The sequence below is a fragment of the Camellia sinensis genome, chromosome 5 (assembly GCF_055761805.1).
Source record: "Camellia sinensis isolate YWXY chromosome 5, ASM5576180v1, whole genome shotgun sequence".
Taxonomy (NCBI): Eukaryota; Viridiplantae; Streptophyta; class Magnoliopsida; order Ericales; family Theaceae; genus Camellia; species Camellia sinensis.
In genome coordinates this window covers 125,281,620-125,296,841 of record NC_138965.1, presented here as the reverse complement: position 1 = coordinate 125,296,841, position 15,222 = coordinate 125,281,620, and positions in this window count along the sequence as shown.

Genomic DNA, 15,222 nt, shown 5'->3' with positions numbered 1-15,222 from the left:
CATTATGTCTGTATTCAGTTTATCAATGAATGATACCTTATCTATATTCAGTTTATTTTACTTTTTTTTTTCTTTTCATCAGACAATCGTTCCATTAAAAAGACGGATAATTCAAGAATTGGGAATAAAAAGGGTAGCGACAAATATTCACGATTCAGACTTTGGATTTAATCGAATAGGTTTAAGAACATGCCCTTGCATTATGTGTGAATGGTAAAGGCATGAGATCCTTTTGGCTTCGTGAAATGGCTGAGGCATGATCCTTTCTGCTCAAGGCCAAGGGATTAAGCCGATTCAAGTAGAGAACCATTGGCCGTTAGGATTAAGGAATCTGCCCTTGCCTCAAATATGAACTGGATCGCCGAATGAGTCTGGTTCGTGAAATGGCTGAGGCACGATCCTTAGGGCTCAAGGCCAGGAGATTTAGCCGATTCGAGTAGAGAACCGTTGGCCATTAGGATTAAGGAATCTGCCCTTGCCTCCCTAGATATTAAGGTTAAGGAATTGCCCCGGTTTGGGGTAAATCTAGAAAGCTGAATACCGGTGGCTTATGGAGTGCGTGCATTAATGAGGTCGCCTCGGAAATGCGGTGCGCCCATGAATTATTTAGAGAGGGGGTTGTGTCCAAACAAAACACAACCCTGTATGTCGAACGTAGGCAGAGAAGAGTGAATGTCTAGCAGACTATTCTTCAATAGTAAAGGGGAAGGCAGGACACTGGCGGAGCTAGACTCAATGAATCGAGGTGGAGAACCTCCCCGAACGAGAGTTAGGGCATCTGCTAAGCATGAGAGGCGTCACTCTCCACGTCAACGAAGCAGGTCGCCCAGAAGGGAGAAACGCCAACGGGGAAGTTCCCCTCATCCGCGCAGTGAAGCCAGTGGGCCACCACGCCTATTGAGCTTTGCAGTTTTTGTCGATAACAAACCGATGATGGAGGCGGATTCAATCGTCCGAGATCCAAATGTGGCAGTTGAATTTGCACGATAAATTTTTTCGCCAGAAGTTCAGCAGTCGATGGTTGGTCGACGAGACTTCGAAGTGTTCCGAGAGGGCATCCATGGGGTGGTGAAGGGGCTATACACTGCCTACAAAATCGGTATACACCTTCGTGCTGCTCGGCGGGAGATAGAGTAGAAGGGCAAACGTATTCGAAGCCTAGAAGCTCGCGCGGAGAAAGCCGAGCGGGAGCTAAGAAAGGTCAAGACTGGTGGGGCACAGTCAGCCGGGAAGTCTAACCCGATCGTGGAAGAAAGGGTGACCCAACGGCTAATAAGTCATGCGATCGCCGATTGAGATACGACTACCATGTTTGCGATTGAGTCCGCCAAGACAAGGGCTTACGAAAAAGGCTTCCACGAAGACCGGAAGGTTGGAATAGAAAAGACAAGGGAAAAACTCGTCGAAGAGGTCTGCCGATGCGAGAATCGAGGATTTCGGCATGGGTGGATCAAGGCACTTAAGGCCGCGGATGCGCTCTATGCAGCAGGTGTTCAGTCGGCTTCACCGTTATATTATCGCCGCAATCTTCCCTTCGAGGCATACTAGATAGAGAAGAGCGACGATGAAGGTGATGCCGACTAAAACCTTATGTAAAAATAAATACATTTTGTATTTATTTATCAAATTATTGTTTAATTAATAATGTATTCGAGGCCAATGTAATGTATTCGAAATTAGTCTAATGAGAACATATATTTTTCGGAATGTTTTGCTGTTGTGCCAACTTTCATCAGTGGATTTAACTATGATTGTATGATTTTTTTTATTTTAGATCAATTTGTTCATAAAATGACCATGACCATGACTTCAATGGTTTGCACGAATCGCTCCAAATTCGGAGGACATAGTTGGCCAAAACATCAATTCTGCAAGGTGCCGCGAATTCGGGCCAAACAAATGGATATGGCGCTCGGAATCCAGAGTCTCATTCGGCCCAAGTGCGACTTGAACGGATGGGGCTTCGAATTCGGAGTTTTAATTGGCCCAAAAGTGTCATGCGCTGATGGGGCTCCAAATTCGGAGGCTTAAATCTTGGCTAATCGTGATATCCACGAAGGGCGCTCCGAATCCGAAGGCTTTTATCAGAACACTTTTGAACTGGATTTCATAGCGAGTAAACAAGAATCTTTGCATTACAAAAGTGGAATGTGTACATGGTGAACCATTTAAAACTAGTATCATTCCCCACAAGTCAGGTTTAATGATAGAATTTACGCAAGTGCGTTGAATTCCAAAGCCATGGCAGGCTCCTTCCAGACATGTCTTTGAGTCGATATGCCCCTACTCCTGCGATCGAATCGACCTAAAAGGGGCCGTACCAGTTAGGACCCAATTTTCCATCAGCCGGTTTCCTGGTAGCTAGAAGTACTTTCTTCAAGACCAACTCTCCTGGCGTGTAGTGGTGCAGATGAACACGTTGATTATACGACTTAGCAAGCTGCTGCTGATATCGTGTCATGGATGCAAGGGCACGGTCTCTTCATTCTTCAATCAGAATCAAATCCAAGGTGAGCATTATATCGTTTTGGCCCATAACAAAAACTTTTGATTTCAAGGTTGGGAGGCTGATCTCCAAGGGTATGATTGCCTGGGTTCCAAAGCATAAAGCAAACGGTATTTCCCCAGTGGATCATCTCAGCGTAGTTCGATGAGCCCACAACACACTCGGCAATTCTTCGACCCATTTGCCTTTAGCTTTCTCCAGCATTTTCTTGATGCCGTCCAAGATGGATTTGTTAGAGGCTTCAGCCTGACCATTGCTTTGTGGGTAAGCTGGCATGGAAAAGTAAGGCCGGATACCATACTTGCTGCACAGCTCTCGGTAGACGCCACAATCAAATTGGGTGTCGTTGTCTGAGATAAGTGCTCTTGGAATGCTGAATCGTGTTATGATATATCTCCAGACAAAGCGCTTAACATCAGCATCTCAAATGTGCTTTAATGCCTCCGCATCGACCCATTTTGTGAAGTAATATATCGCGACAATCAAATATCGCTTGTTCCCCTGGGCCCTCAGTAGTGGTCCGACGATATCAAGTCCCTACTGGGCGAACGACCAGGGACTGGTGATAGAGCTTAACTCTTTAGCAGACAGATAGGTTAAGGGAGAGAACTTCTGGCATTGTTCACATTTTTTCAGATAACATTTGGCATCTGCTCTCATTGTCGGCTAATAGTACCTCTGTGTTACAGCTCGATGAGCCAAAGAGCGCCCGCTAGAATGTGCGCCACAACTGCCTTCATGTATTTCAGTCAGAAGTTCTTCGACTTTTTATGGATGCACGCATTCCAGGTATACACCAGAAACAGATTTTTTATAAAGCTTTCCTTGCGGATCCAAGTAGTATCGCAGGGCTTTGTTTCGCAGTTTGTGCGCTTCTTTCCTATCTACTGGGAGCTGTTCGAAAGACAGGAATACAGCAATGGGGTCCATCCAACTCGGTCCTGACTCTATGACATTGACCTGGATTTCCTCCGAAGGGCCAATGCTTGGCTCCGAGATGAAACCTACTTCGATGGTCCGTTTAATCTCTGAGTTAATGGCGGAGGCTAGGCAAGCCAGGGCAGCTGCATATGTGTTCTGATCTCGTGTTATTTGATTCAATTCATGATGGTCAAATTTTGCTAGCAAAGAGTTAGTTGTTTTCATGTAAGCCGCCATACGGTCATTTTTGGCCACGTACTCTCCCTTTAGCTGATTGATCACCAGTTTTGAATCGCAAAATACAAGCAAACGCCGAGCACCTAGAAGATGTGCATTCCGCAAACCGGCTAGAAGGGCTTTGTGGATCATGGATAAGCCAGACGACACGCATAAGATCACGACGACACGCGAAGACGGGATAGGCATGATAAGTCACTCGACCTGCTAGAAGGTCTTCGTGTCGAAGATGGATCATGCATTTACTTATCATGGATCTCATGCGCGTCGAAGACAGGATAGGCATGATAAGTCACACATAAGTAGGGATTCGTGGATCATGCATTTTCATCTACTTTATCATTTCATGACTATATCAACATTTTGAACAACATCAAAGCCAACTAATTCTTATGTACCATGGAGTTCCATATGTCTACATTTGTCATAATATTGTTCAAATATCAATTTCACAACATCACTACATTTTCTAAAAAATTCCCAAATTTCTAGGGTTTCCATAAACTAGGTTTTCTCTTCATTTTGAAAGAAATTATTTCAAGATAGTACTCCTCTACAACACAACAACCCAAAATCTCAAGACTCTTAGAAAAATATTATGGAAACCTACTTTTAAAAGAATTCACAACACATGAGGCAAATCCAAGTTCAATCACCACAAGAAAGAGTCCCAATAACAATATACTTTGTAAAAATGTATATATAACTCAAAGAAAAATCCCTACCTCAAGTTCCTGAAGGAAAAGAGAAGAAAGTCCCAAAATTAATAGTGTTGAAACTCGATATTCATCGTACACAATGTAGCCCTCGAAGAGTTCTTCAACTTTGATCAAGGAACTAGGGTCAAAATGTTAATGGAGTTGGAGAAGTCAAGGATTTAATGTAGTTTGGTGTAGGACATGTAGAGAGAAGGGAGAGAAAAGTGTTTTAGAGAGAGAGAGAGAGAGAGAGAGAGAGAGAAATGTGTCAAAATGATATACACACAGCCCAAGAATGAGAAAATGAGGGAACTTTTGGACTCGGCAGACTCCCGCACGTGCGGCAAGTCTCCACTGCATGTGTGGCCTCCACCCCGGCACGTGCGACCCTCCCATCCTCACACCTACTGCTTCACATGCAATTATTCCAGTATTGCACTCAAATCACCCATGTTTTGTGTATGTACGGCCCAAGCCCCTGCACGTGCCTCAGAAATTTTACCAGCTGCACAGAAAATGCCAGATTCAACCTCATGCCTCCCGAAACATGTGAAACTTGACACCAGAATAAATAAGAATGAGGATTTTGAGAAAGGTTTCCAAATACAACAAACCCAAATAGTTAACAAGACTTCAAGTTAAACCCGACACTCTAACAAGAGTAATCCAACATAAATCAAAGAGGACCGAGGCGGTTTTACGTACCCGGTCATCACAATAAGATTCACTTTATGTAAGTGAAAAAATTCATTGTTTTCTTCTTTTTCCGATGTGAGATTGTAAAATAAAAGTTAAATGGTAGTTAGCCAATGGAGATTTTCTTAATTATTTAAAATTAATAAAATTCAATAATTTTATTTTATGTAAGTGAAACAATTCACTTTTTCTTTTTTTTCCCGATGTGATATTGTAAAATAAAAGGTAAATATAAGTTAACCAATAGAAATTTTCTTAATTGTTTAAAATTAAGAAAATTCAATAATTTTAGAATAAGAGTTTAGAGCTTCTTGAAGGCTTTTTTCTCAAAACATCCTTCATAAAATTCACTTTATATAAATGAAATAACTCACTTTTTCTTTCTTTTTTCTGATGTGGTAAAATAAAAATTAAAAATTGTTTGGGCGAGAAATTTATTGCTAATCAAACAATCTCAACCTTTCAATCTTTATTTAGGTCAATCTTTAATTTATTTCGAGTCAAACAAATCTAACCAATATATTTTGGTAAAACTACTAAAATTACGGTTAAACTAGTAAATCATTCAAACAAAAAATGATTTAGCTTAATCAGTTAGGTCAAAAGACCAACTAGCTTACACAAAAATTAATTAATTATAACTTTAAAATTTTATTTTATTAAAATTTAAAAGCAATCTATTAATTTAAATTTAAAATTGACACAACATAAATTTAAAATTATAATAATCTATCCAATGATTTATAAGTTTTAAATACAAATTTAAAATTATCATAATTATCTCATAATTTTTGTACAAAAGAGTAGTAAGAGTGACGTTGAGCGTATCAATATATTTGTATATTTTACAAAAGAATACTTTTGAGGAGAGATATTACGAGAGTTTCAAAATCTCATACAAAATTATTTTTAAAATCAAAACCTCTATGTGGCATTGTAAAATAAAATCTAAATGGAAACTAGCCAATGGGGATTTTCTTAATTGTTTGAAATTGAGAAAATCAAAGAAATTATTATGAGATATTGATCATAAGGCTTCTAACTAAAAATCTCATTTTATGTAAGTGAAACAATTCACTTTTTCTTTCTTTTCTCAATGTGGAATTGTAAAATAAAAGGTAAATAGAAGCTAGTCAATGGGGATTTTCTTAATTATTTAAAATTAAGAAAATTTAATAATTTTAGAATGAGGGTTTAGAGCTCCTAGAAGGTTTCTCCCTAAAAATTTCTTTATATAATGTATAGATAGATAAGGCTTCTCACTAAAAATCTTCTTTCGTTTGTACAAATGGGAGTATAAGATTCACTTTATGTAAGTAAAACAATTCACTTTTTCTTTTTTTCCTGATGTGGGATTGTAAAATAAAAGGTAAATAGAAGCTAGTCAATGAGAATTTTCTTAATTATTTGCCTTCTTTGTCCCGACTCCGGGTTTCTTGGTTTTGCATTGTTGAACATATCTTACTTACCTTCTTTTCCCTTAAACTTGGCCTTGGGATTGTTGTGGATGTGTTTGGAACAGGTTGGTTGTTCGGCTTCCCAACTCTTGTTGCCTAGAATTTTGTTCTTGCGCTCGAGCGGGCTTTGCAAACTCTCAGTACTTTTGTAGGTATGCAAAACTACTGGGAGAGTGTATTTTATGCTCGAGGAGAGTTTTTTATGCTCGAGCGGGTGTGCGCTTGAGCGGCCATTCTTGTGCACGAGCGATGTTCTTCTATCTGCAAAACTACTGCATGTGTGTATTTTGCGCTTGAGCGGTCATTTCTTGTGCTCGAGTGGAACAACTTATTGAGTCTGATGCTTGAGCGTCACTTCTTGCTCTCGAGCGAACTGTGCGTATATCAGTTTGCGAAAATGACTGTTTACACACTTTTTCAGACCCATTTCTCTCAAAACCCTAAAGTTGAGACCCTTTCTCTCTCAAACTTGCCTTCTCACTACTTTTTCACCTAGATCTAGTGATCTCTCCACCCTTGTGGCTTTGATAAAAAGGTATAGCGTCTCTAGAGCTCCGTTTTGATCCGAGTAAAAGTTGGTTTCAGCGTCTTTGAAGTTTCTCTATTGTTGCCTTGGTCATCTAAGCTTGAGGTAGGGGCTTTCTACACTCTCTATGAGTTTTAACTTGTTTATTCCTTGATGTGTGAGAAGCATTAGGTGTTGAGGTGGTTTTAAAAAACCTAGGGTTTGGGGTTTAAATTCCAAAGAGGGGTTTTCAAATGGATGTCTTAGAAATGGTTATGGGGATGCATTTGACCTTAGGTTATGTTAAAATGGTTGATTTTTGGTTATTGTGATGAGATTGGGATAAAGGGGAGTTTTTCCCTAAAGTGCCATGAATAATTATTTTGTATAAACAATGGAAATTATACAAAAAAAAAATGAAATGGGATAAACATTTATATAAATGGTGTAGCTAGATACATGTTATCTCTCACCTATGAAAATTTGAATAATTTATCTGTTGAGAAGATTGTATATCTGTTTAGAAATATCTATTTTGGGCTATCGGTGGAGGATAGCTATGATTGTTGTAGAAATTGCATAAGGATTAGGTAAATTAAAACTAATTCCTTATTTGTTGTCATTGAATATGATTGTGTTTTAATATATTATATATGTATGATGTTTGGGAGAAGAAATGAGATGCATTCCATGTTTGGGAGGAGATAGGGGATGGACTCCATTAAATTAAGTTGGCCTGTGTGTCCTGGATGCAAGTCCCGAAAATCATACATATACATGAGTGCCAATCATGCGGATGAAATTTCTATAAAAATGACAAAGTGAAGTGTTTGTGTGAAATGGTTGTGTGGTGAGCAAACCACTGAGTTTTAATCTCAGTTGGGTCTTCTGGATAACATTGGATATGACTCATGAAGTGAGGAGATATGAAATAACATGAAATGAATTGATATAAAATGGATTGGGATATAACACTTGACATAATATGGTTTGGGGAAAATAGTTGTGAATGATTTTATCCTTGAGCATACGTAATGTGCATCATGTTTATAACCTTGTTAAAGTTCCTATATTGTACTAGATTGTTTCTGTTAGGTTTTGGCTTATCTTATTTGAAAAAATCATTTTTAGGTGCTGGTGATATGCCTCCACTAAGGACTTAGCTTGGAAGGATTATGGAGCTGAGAGCTCACTTTTGTTTATTTTGTATTTACTTTTGTACAAGCCTAGGGCTTTATTTGTATTGAGCTTCTGACTCGTTTTGTTGTAACATCGTCTTGGAAAGTTGTAAACTCGTAAGGCATTTATTTTGTTGATAATTTAATTTGGAGTCACATGCTATAGATTCAGGGTAGAGCTTATGAATGTGTAATGCATGTGCCCCTTTTGTAAAATGGCACTGATTAATAAAAGCCTAATACTCTGTTTATGTCATTTTGTATTAGTCTTTACTGTCAAATTATTATTATTTTTTGGGCATTACGATAGATAAAATATAAAAAAATTAAATATAATTATCGTATTTTTAATAAATAATATGTTATTTTATCTCGTGCATAGCACGGGTGATATGCTAGTAGATATATATATATATATATATATAATGGTCACTATAATAGACTTTTGTTTAGTTAACTTATTAAAACAAGGTGAATTCCGCACCCACCGAAATTCTCTAGCCTAAGAGTAGGAGTGTAAATTTTTTCCGGCCCGATCCATGTCAGGCCTCGCGGGCTCCTGCCAAAATTCGGACCTGCTGACGAGCCAAAAAATTAGGCCTAGGCTAGGGGGTATTCGGGGCCTTGGTCAGACCGGTGGGCCTAGGCTTGGGCTCGGGCAAGCCTGAACAAATTTGTTTTTTTGTTTTTTCATTTCTTCTACCCAAATTTTCTTATTTTCCACTAAAAAAGACGCTGGGCCTCTGGCAGGTTAGGGCTTGAGTGGACCTTAAGTGAGCTGATGGGCTGGGCCGGACTTCAAAATGATGGTCTAGGGGCCCGGGCCTAAACGGGCCTAAATAGGCCGGCCTCATCCCGGGCCGCGGGCAGGCTTCGGGCTGCCCACGAGTCGCGGGCCATTTTCACATTCTTACCTAAGAGCTGCCAAAAAATAGGTAGATGATACCTCAACAGCTAAATCACCTCAACAAGCCCAATCATCAAAAAAGATTCAAATATTATAAATTGGCCCTAAATATTTGAAAAAATTACGAAAAACATAAAAAAAATTTACTCTGTATTAAAAAAATTAAAATTGTGTGTGAATTAGTATTTATTAGTTATGTGCTTTATTTGCAGGACTTGGGGATGTTTGATACCATAATTTAACACTTAAAATACAATTAATTAAGTGATAATTAATTAAACCTATTTGATAATCACAATTGATAGCTATAGCGTTTCTAGTTTAAACCCAACCCATTTGACTTTTGGATTCAGGTTTCTTTTCTTTATATAGTGGTTCTTACCTTCTTTGCCACTATGTTGGGCTGTTGGGTTGTATTGGTTGCGTTTGGAATAAGTTGGTAGCTTGTTTTTCAAACTTTTGTTGCCTAGAATTTTACTTCTACACTCGATCGTCACTTCTTGCGCTCGAGCGGTTTTTGTGAACTTTTAGTACTTTTGCAGGTCTGCAAAAGTACTGGGAAATGGTATTCTATGCTCAAGCGGAGCTTCTTGCACTCGAGCGGTTTTGGCTCGAGTGGCCCTTCTTGCGCTCGGGCATTGATCTTCTGTCTGTAAAAGTACTGGGAGTTTGTATTTCACGCTCAAGCGTCAACTTCTTGTGCTCGAGCGGTCACAACTTTTGTGTCTTACGCTCGAGCATCACTTCTTACGCTCGAGCGGACTGCACGTATATCAGTCCATAAAAGTTACTTTTTACATCACTTTTTCATGTCTCTCTCTCTAAACATTTCAAAACCCTAATATCTCTCACTCTTTCTCTCTAAAACTCACCTATTTCCCTCAAATACACCTTGATCCATCAATCCTATCACCCGTGGGCCTTTGTTAAAAAGATAAAGCTCGACGAGGGCTTTATTCAAATCGAAGTAAAGTTGGTTTTTGGCGTCTTTGGGTTTCCATCTCTCCTCTGATCATCTTCTAAGCTTGAGGTAGGGATTCGCCACACTCTAGTCTAGGTTTTACCTTAGCTATTTGTTATTTTGAAAGATTATTGTGGTTTGGGGGTTTTTGTCAAAAACCTAGGGTTTGGAACAAAAATTTAAAAGAGGGGTTTTCAAATGGTTTTAAGAAAAAGGTTGTGATTATGAATTTGAGGCTTATATATGTTGAAATGAGATATTTCTTGCATTGAAATGGATTATTAAGGAGAAAGGAGTTTCTATCAAAAAATGTGAATGTTTGAGATTGTAAAGAGAAAATGAAATTGATATGGAAATTGTGGAATTGAAATGATAATAACGATGAGGGTGAAGTTGGATATGTATTATCACTCTCATTTTGAGATTTTGAAAAAGTGTATCTTTAATGAAATTTATTTATCTGTTTAGAGATATTGGTAAAGGATATCAGTGAAGGATAGCTATGAGTGTTGTAGAAATTGCATGAGAATTAGGTGAACTAAAACTAATTTCTCATCCATGTGCATTGAACATTATTGCTCATTTAATACATTGAACATGTATATGATTTTGAGAAGAATGAGTGAACGTTAGAAAGGGGTGTGTATCACCAAAGCAAGTTGGCCTGTGTTTCTAGGGTGAAAATCTCGAAAAATGCGTGTATACATGGGTACCGATTTCCGTTGACGAAATATCCGTAATATGGAAATAGTAGTGGTTGTATAAGCTACGTTTACATGGGTGCCGTTTGATTGTTTTCTGCGGACGAAATATCTGTGAAAGGTTTTACTGGTTTGAAATTTCCCTTTTTTTTTTTTTTTGTACAAACGACATGATTTGAGGATTGTGATTTAAACTTGGCATGGCATGGCTTTGGAAAGAAATGTAAAATGTTTTGGCACTAGCATTGCATATGCATAAGACCTTATGGCTTTGTTAAGATTTATACACTGTGTTGTAGTATTTCTACTGGGCTTTGGCTCACCTTATGTGGGAAAAACCATTTTCAGGTACTGGTGATATGCCTCCACCAAGGACTTAGCTTGGGAAGACTGTGGAACTGAAGACCGAGTGTTGTTATTTTGTATTTAAATTTTGTGCAAGCCTAGGGCTTTATATGTATTGAGCTTAAAACTCACTTTTGATGTACCCAAGCATTGACTTGGAAAGATGTAAGCCTTTAAGGCATATGATTATCTGTTTAGCTTTTCATTTCTTTTCACCATCTTGTAACACATGCTGTAGATTCAGGATGTACTGTTTATGAATGTATATCGCATGTGTCACCTTTTGTATATCAAACTCTGATTAATAAAAGCATATCAATTCATATATGTTGCCTTTTATTGGTTGTTATGAGATAGGTATGTGTTATTAATTTTGGGGCGTTACAATATCACTTAAAAATTTAAGTCTCTCTTAAAATATATGTTAAATAAATTTTAAATCATATCAAACTTACTTAATTCTGACGAAATTTATAAAAACAAAACATAAGTACTGATATATACTATTATAAATTCACTACCACCACCACCACCATCACCACCATCTATTGCCATCACTACCACCACCACCATGCCATTGCCACCATCATTGCCATCGCCATCGCCATCGCCATCGCCATCGCCATCGTCACCGCCAGCATTACTGTAGACGCGCCCGCGGGCCTCGTGGTACAGTTCGGACTCGATTTGTGTCACGGTTCTTAATCTAAACCAAAGAGTCCAAATCCGGCAAATCGTTTTGAGAAACAGATTTTTGAAAAGAAGTGCCAAACATGGACTGCTTTGCCAGATACAGAGTCGCCACCTAAATATTTTAAAATGGGAGAATTTAGGAAACCCTGACTCGGTGCCGAAGGCCACGTGTCCGTCATCACCAAAGTTGCCTCGGCTCGGGAACTTGGGTACGATCGGGGAAGGTCAGCTATGAGCACCCCCTCTCGCCCGGTCCGAAGACCGGCCTCTACTAACCATGATATCCAGTTTTGAAAACGTTATGTGTTCTTATTCCATTTATTAGCCTAGAATTACTATGTTATGCGCACAACACACAAGTATAGACTAGATTGCCTAATTTGGGAATAAACATTGCATATCCATTTGTTTTGAAAAACACTTTGGAATTTGCTACTCGCAAGTAGGCTAAAATACGGATTTCAACGGGTTTTTCCAACTCAGACAATCCAACCTTCACCCACAGGCATTCAAACAGTTTATCACATAAGCATCTAGCCACATGGTAAGTATGCTGTCATGATAGCATTCACACGCATGCGAGATGCTAAAGCATAAATACTTACATCGTACTCCGTGCCAAAAACAATAAACTAGTTAGCCAACATGCATGGTCCTAGTTCATGTCAAATTCCCTAATGCAACACATACAGGACGCAATCAGAGTAGGCTCGGCTAACCTAAGCATGGCATGTGAAATGCAGTCAAGTGATGCACGTATTCAATTTGGAATTGAAGTACAAATGCTGTTACCGTGATGTATCGAGCCTGATGCATGCAATACAAGATGCATGAATGCACGCATGCATAGCATAAGGTATGCTAATTTTAAATATGCCCTAGTCTACCATCATAAGCAGGTAAATAAAAGGGAAGAAAGACGTGGGGTTGGAAGACATACACACACTCACGCACACTTATTACACAATTGCCCTGACTCGGAGGGTCCAAATAAATATTACAGTCCGAATAATAAACAAATAAATTATTACAAAATTTCTAATTTACTTAACAGAATGAATGCAAAAGGAAGAAAGGCGGCCACAGCCCCCGCCTCGGGATGGGCGAATGATACATGCTCGAACCCGTCTCGTCCGGAAAGCCCGTACCATACCATTACTGCCTCTGTTTTCACTGCCTTGCTTCTCTGAAAAAATCCAAAATTCTGGGACAGATTCCTTGCACACTGTAGAATACCATCGGCTGGAGGAAATTCCCACCGGCAATGTATAATTTCCATCGGCTGCTGATGGAGTTATCGGCCGTTCACCGATGGCTGGTCGGCATTTAATTCTGTCGGTCGGCAGAAACTTCCTGCAGAAGACAGTTTTGACAGCAACAGAGGACAGACAGCATATGGCATGGGATTTCAGGCACATGTAAGCATGGTTATGTTCCCCATCATGTATTGAACTCAGGGAAGCATGGCCCTCGATCCTCGAGCCATCAATTGTGCATGATAGCCCAAGAGATCAAGCTTGCCATTTGATGTAAAAATTCATGCAACACACAAATGAGGACCGAGACCCTATCATGTCGAAGTCAAAGGCCCCGGTGACCGAGAGTTAAGGCACGTTGCATCACTTATAGTATGAACGCTCCTTAACCCTCACACTTGGTTTGACACCCCAAACCAAGTAATGCAATGCATGTTATGCAAACATGACTCAAAAAAAAAAGAAAAAAAGAAACAACATGAGATTAAGATGCAAGGCATGCCAAATGCCATGCAACTACTATGGCAAGTATGCAATGCTAGGCATGCAAGATGCAAATGCAATGCAAACATGGACGATTTAAGCAATAGGATCATCATGTTACAACACCTAATGAAGCAATCATGCAACAAACATGAAATAAGCATGCAATGGTGGACTTAAACCATAAAGGGGTTGACCTCAATCCACCCCAAAACAGTGGCCAAAAGTGCCCAAAATGATGGACAAACACTCATGCCAACATGCAAGCCAATGGACCTAAGGCTAAGGCACAAAAAGGGGCAGTTTACTTCTACCAATATGACCATTCATGGCATGAATTAGATAAGTAAAAACAGAATTTTAACATGCAAAAATGGACTTCAAAACCCACTAATATGGCAACTTAAGTGGCTCCAATGAGATGCATGCACCAAAACTCATTTCTAGGCATAAAATGGTACACCCTCAAAGCATGAAAGAGGTCACATATGCAAGCAGACAAACATGATTTATGGACTGAAATACGATCCTAAATGATGCCAAATCATGAGGATGGTCTAAGCTACGCATGCTAGAGGCCAACATACTCAAGGCTTACAAGCCAAAACACAAAGAGAGGACACCAAACATGGCAAGCATGACTAAAACAGATGGCCAACAGGTCTTAAACATGGTAAAGTAATGCCAATACCTTCATGAAATTAGGCTAATACATGCAAGAATCATGACCTAAACACAAGATGTATTTCTAGGCCAAATAGAGGAATGTAAAGCAAGTATATTAAGCATGCAAAAGGGCACAAATCCGACCAAAAACAGATATAATATGTGACCTAAAGACACCCAAAAAGCTCTGAAATAGGGCCTAAATCAATCAAGCATACATGTTGCCCTTTTAGCCAAAAGGCAAGGAAATGAGGCAATTAAGGGAGAGGGGTGTCCCTCCCCTATACAAGACTTCAAACCACCTTCCTCACCACTGAAAATCCACTGGTTTTCAGTGGTGAGAAGACCAAGACACTCAAGCAAACAAAGCCTCACAAATGAGGCACCAAAAAGGCCAAATAAGGCCTAAGAGGGTGAGTTTGAATTCAAACCACAAAACACCCTCAATGAAAGTTCTTAAGCATGAAAATATAAGATTTTTTTATGTTATACACAAAACTTAAATCAGCAAGCAAGATAGGTAAAAAACTAGTGCAAGTTTGGGGAAACTAAAGCAAAGTGATTACCCTTGAAAAACCTTTGAAGAACAGTTGGTCCAGCCCTCTTTTCTTGATCAAAATCAGTCCAAAAACTCAAGAATCAACCCTCAAAGTGACTCAATCTCGGAGCAAGGTGTAATGGTGAGTGTATTAGTGCAAAAATAAGGTAAAAATACACTTTTGGGCTACCAAACACATACTAAGGAAGGAGAGAGAGGGAAATATACAGAGATGATGTATCTATATGTATAAGCTCTGGTTTTCCCTTCAAACTTGCCAACCTAGAACAAGGAGAAGACCTTTCCTCTTATAAAAGTCCCCCTTGCAAAGCTTATAAAACAAGCTTGCTTAGGGGGAAATCCCTCCATACACGTGTATGGAGGGGAACAGAGTGGGTGCCAGCTATCACAGCTGGCCCAAAATATCTACATAAAGTAGATGAACAGTAGTAGGCTGCTCAAAATTGCCATTTT